This window comes from Macrotis lagotis, chromosome 5 (genome assembly GCF_037893015.1).
Source record: "Macrotis lagotis isolate mMagLag1 chromosome 5, bilby.v1.9.chrom.fasta, whole genome shotgun sequence".
NCBI lineage: Eukaryota > Metazoa > Chordata > Mammalia > Peramelemorphia > Peramelidae > Macrotis > Macrotis lagotis.
The window spans coordinates 227692165-227697164 of NC_133662.1; the positions used below are offsets into that span (position 1 = coordinate 227692165).

The 5000-nt window shown below is 46.0% G+C and overlaps 2 non-coding genes across 2 annotated transcripts; both read left to right on the forward strand.

The window, feature by feature from the left end:
* Window positions 1-716: 716 nt before the first annotated feature.
* Window positions 717-788, forward strand: TRNAH-GUG (transfer RNA histidin (anticodon GUG)). Its single transcript has one exon. It is a non-coding gene; the product is annotated as a tRNA-His (tRNA).
* Window positions 789-2662: 1874 nt separating this feature from the next.
* TRNAK-CUU (transfer RNA lysine (anticodon CUU)) lies at window positions 2663-2735 on the forward strand. The gene has a single exon. It is a non-coding gene; the product is annotated as a tRNA-Lys (tRNA).
* The last annotated feature ends 2265 nt before the right edge of the window (window positions 2736-5000 follow it).

The following is a 5000-nucleotide window of genomic DNA, read 5'->3' on the forward strand; positions in this document are numbered from 1 at the left end:
TCTCTCTGAGGGAGGAAAAGTAGTCAAAAGGTATATAAAGAACATGGACAAAGCGTGTTAGCCTCAAGTAGTAGCCATTTCGGGAGAATCGAGTGAAGAAGGAGGATATCCGCTAATTCCAGTGGGGAAAGTTGGATTTTCTAATTCGTATTGAATCACAATGTCACACAAGGAATCTTATTTCTTCTTAACCTGTCCCAGATCAAAGACAAGAGAGAATGAAATATTACTATGTATTGGAAGAGGGAGAAGGAAGAAATTGACACATGAACCTTGTAATTTTCCGTGAAAGAATTCGAAATCTACTAGGAAATCCAAATGCCCAAGCCCTGATTCTGCCCAACATGAAAACCGAGATGTGGAACCACCAGATGGAAAGCCGAAGGGCGTCCATTCTGGATTGGTGATAAAAAGACGATTCTTAGTCCATGGTCGGGCAGGCCATCTTAAAGATCCCCAGTTCCTCCCTTTGAGTCCTGGTGTAGAAGTCAAAGTCAGTATTGTGTATAGGATTTTCATAGATTGTTGGGGACTGTAGAAAGAAAAGTCACTTTTTAAAAATAACATAGCATCTATTCGTGGTATTTTAGGGAAAGATTTCGTGATAGAAATCGGAGAAGAAAGGAACAGGGACAATGACTTTTTTGGGAAAACTGCTTTAAATCGTGGGTGAAAGACTTTCTTTGTAGCATCTCAAAGCATCTCCTCTGTGGCGAGCCGTGATCGTATAGTGGTTAGTACTCTGCGTTGTGGCCGCAGCAACCTCGGTTCGAATCCGAGTCACGGCAAGGGGAACTTTGAGTTTTTACCCCTTGCTTTTTGAAAGGGCCTATAATTCTTTTTACCCACCCAGTGTGGACTCAAATTTTTATCCGGCTCACAGATACGTTGTGGATATATATATATAAAATATCTTACAGCAAAGAATAAACGGACCCTCTCAACTCTAATGGTTGGGAATAGTAAGTAAAAAAAAGCCCACTTTTATGTTATCTTTAAGGTTTGTCACAAGCAAGTCATCAGGCTGGAAAAAAGAAAAATATAAGGCAGCAGCTGTTTGGGGTTGGGGTGAACAGAGATGGGTGGAGTGGGATTCGGAGGGGCAAGATGCTACGGGAAACCAACATACGACTAGATTCGGGGTGACTGAAATGACTGGCTTGGCTTTGGCAAATTCATTTAGCTTTTCGAGTTTCCCATCTTTCATTTTTTTTTTGCTTGTTTTTGAATCGAAGCATTCTTTGGTATGCAGTAAGGGCTTAATAAATGTTTTGTGTTTGGCTTCCTGCCTTCTTTGGGGACTGCTTGAATGAAGGAAACCTTCTTAGAAAAGCAGCAGAAAACTTTAGGTTATTTTTTATGATAATTAGCGCCAGAAGGGAGAAGCCCCACCAGTAAGAAACTCCGTCTTCCTTCGGGAAATGAGAAACTTCCCTTGTTGATTGGACCCAGGAATGTCGGTTACCTTCTTTTCTTGGGTCCGGCAACAGTATTAGCCTACGGATGCACCGTCTCCTCACCGAGAGGTGATTCCCAGACCCGGGAAGCAGAACTATTTGGGAGACTGAGGCCCTAGGGCTCCGTGTTGGCATTTCCTCATCTCAGGCCTATTAGATTTGTTGCAACGAATATTCGGCTAGACAAAGTCCCTGAGAAGAACGAGTTCTGTGAAGGTCGCTGTCACTAGCGTGGGTGAGAAAGGGGAAGACCCAGAGCCCTTTAGGGAGCTGGCCTGTCTTCCCAGAGCCCTTCAGGTCGCTGGCCAGCCTTCCCAGAGCCCCTCAGGACACTGGTCAGCCTTCCCAGAGCCCCTCAGGTCGCTGGCCAGCCTTCCCAGAGCCCCTCAGGTCGCTGGCCAGCCTTCCCAGAGCCCCTCAGGTCGCTGGCCAGCCTTCCCAGAGCCCCTCAGGTCGCTGGCCAGCCTTCCCAGAGCCCCTCAGGACGCTGGTCAGCCTTCCCAGAGCCCCTCAGGACGCTGGTCAGCCTTCCCAGAGCCCCTCAGGACACTGGCCAGCCTTCCCAGAGCCCTTTAGGGAGCTGGCCTGTCTTTCCAGAGCCCTTCAGGACGCTGGTCAGCCTTCCCAGAGCCCTTCAGGACACTGGCCAGCCTTCCCAGAGCCCCTCAGGCCGCTGGCCAGCCTTCCCAGAGCCCTTCTCTCCTCCTCCCTGCCACTGGCTAGTGATCTGGCGGAGAAATGCTAGCTAGTTCAAGGGTAAGGGGTGTAGTGAGTGACCCACGTCCAGATAACGCCCAAACTTCCCACCTAGTTCAAGGTCAATCGCTTCAGTCTTCCTCCAGGCCACCCTCCTCCCGGGTTCAGCGCCGCACGGTTCTAACACCCCATTTTAGTGCCTGAGTATGCGCGAAAAGAGGAAGAGAGGTTGATGACAGCTGCAGGATCTGGCAGGAAAAATGAGAACGAACCCATTTCTAGAGAATTCCCAAGTCTAGGGTGTAGGACCCAGACGGAGCGCTCCTTCCTCCCGGGCCCCAGCTCACCCCCCGCCCTCCTAGACTTCGGCTCCTTAAAGTGCGGAAGGGCATCCTTCCTTTTAAAGCTTATTTCATTTGAATAATGTAAACACTTTCCAGCTGCAGAACCCATTGTCCCGCGCTTTTTTTTCTTCATGAACGATAAAGTAGAACTTTCTCCAACTCGTCGCCCGGCTAGCTCAGTCGGTAGAGCATGAGACTCTTAATCTCAGGGTCGTGGGTTCGAGCCCCACGTTGGGCGGAGGAGAGTTATTTTTTTTCCCCACCAAAAGTTTTTCTTTTCGGTTTGCACTAGTTGAATCCATTTAAGGTTCTACTACAGCAAGACGTTGCTCTAGGCTCTGAGGATACTTGGAAAGGTTTTTGAGAAAATATAGGAGTCCCATCCCCCCGTGATTAAGCTCGCGAGTGATCTGTGGCCTCCCTGGTGCACCCTTGGTTCCGGGGCGCCCATACAACTTCCCCAGGCCTGGGAGAGTAGGAACTTTCTCTTGTGCCTGCACGGTGTTCCCAAGACGGACCAGACGGCTCTGAGTAGCTCCCCCAGGCCCGGCCATGGGCAAAGCGAGCGCACAAAGCTTTAGAAAAGGCAGACTTGGGGAAGAAGGCGCGCTTAGGCGGAGCCTTGAGTTTTCTTGGCGGCAACTTTTTCTCTTTTCCTAATTTCTGGGCGACCTCAGCTCTGAAAATGAAAGTAGTCTCTAAGGACTAGCAGGGCTCCCGTTTACCGCCTTCGGGCTAAACTGCAATCACACCTAGAGAAAGGAATTTGCGGGAGCCGGCTAAGGACTGAGAAGGTCTGGGCTGGGGGCTGGAGGGGCTGGAGGGGCTCTGCCATAAATTCATGGTAGACCTTGGCCACTGGGCGGTGCTGTCACCTTTCACTTTGGAGAACTCAACTTCTCAATATTCTTTTTGGATGGAAGAAACGGGAAGGCAAGAAAACCGGGGTGCAGTCCCAGGACTAATCAGAACTTAATCAGCCTGGGATATTTGGAAATGTTGTTCCTTTGGGGGGCCTACGAGACCCTAGGTGGAAGCTCCACCTCACCATTACAATTTAGATGTGCATCTCCTTTGTGAGATTTTATTTCTACAAAATTCCTGTACGTGGGCCCAGATTAGGGGAGTAAAGTGTTGAAGGAAGCAGGGAAGAAAGAAGGCAACAAATTAAATTTGATAGCATTTTGGGCAGTCTGATTTGCTACAGTTGAAGGCTGTGACCCTGTCCTGATTCAGTGACTCTCAAGTATGCTGGGACCCTAGAATACATTTAATGTTATTCTGAGAATATTAGTTCCCCCTCCCCCATAGTCAGAATGTAGAAATGAGTCTTATGAGTGACATCAGTGACACAAGGGAATGCAGCGGAAAGAGAGCAGGTCATAAGGGCAGAAAGATGTAAATTCCTATCCAGTTACAGATACATAGAAATCTTGACTTTCTCATCTGTAAAATGGAGATATAATGATGGCATCTACCTCCCAGGTTTTTTTGTGAGGGCAATATGTATATTGCTATGTGGTTATTTTATGTTTTTTTCTTGGGGTCGATTCTCACTTTGAAAGGTTACATTGGTAAGAGGATCACCTTTCCATAATCAGCTTTGGCTCCTGCCCCAAACCCTATTCAAATGAGATAATCAACTGTAAGATCTTTTATTTATAATTGCCCAGAGTGACTTGAAAGCAAAGGCTCCTTGTATTAACCCCATGTGGTTTGTAGCACATTTTTGGTGAGTTGATCCCTGCACTCTGCCAATTAAAAAAAAATCATAGCACATCTCTGTTTACTCTAATTTATAGTTAAAGTCATGGTCTAGATAGAGGAAGGCCTCTGCCCCTTTCTCTTCCTTGTGTACTCTTGAAAAAAACCATATTCTTACAACTCCTTAATAGGGACCATCTTTCAAATAAATGTCAGTGAGAGCCTCCATGAGTTTGTCCTTAATAAATAATTAAATTAAACATGATGTTAATCTCCTGGGTTTATTCAATGCTAAAGACCTCCATAAAGAATGTGAATTTTCTCCCTCCAGGAAATCAGTGCCATCTAGTACTATTGATATAATGGTGACATTAATATTTGTTATTAGAGAGGGGAAAAAATAGATGAAATTTATATTTGTTTTTAGGTGACCTTAGCATTCAGGAGAAAAAATAACTTAGGGCAAGGGCATTTTTTAAAATGGTACAGTAAAAATTAGCTGCAAAATATTCTTTCCTCATAAACTTGGTGTACAGTCTCCCAATGGATGAAAACTCAAAGCACAATAATAATGAAGCACTCATATGACCAGGGTTATTCATTCCTCTAATACTGGTGGGTCTTGAAGACCTTTCTCTTTTAAAAGTAGTGCTATCTCTAATGTTATTTTTGAGTGTAAGAAACAGCTCTCTCTTCTGTATGTGGTTGATTTTCCTCTCAGCTGTGGGAGGCCATGCTCCTTGAAGGAGATTCTAGTTTCAAGTAATTATCTCTATATATTTGTGCCTGTCTGGAGAGT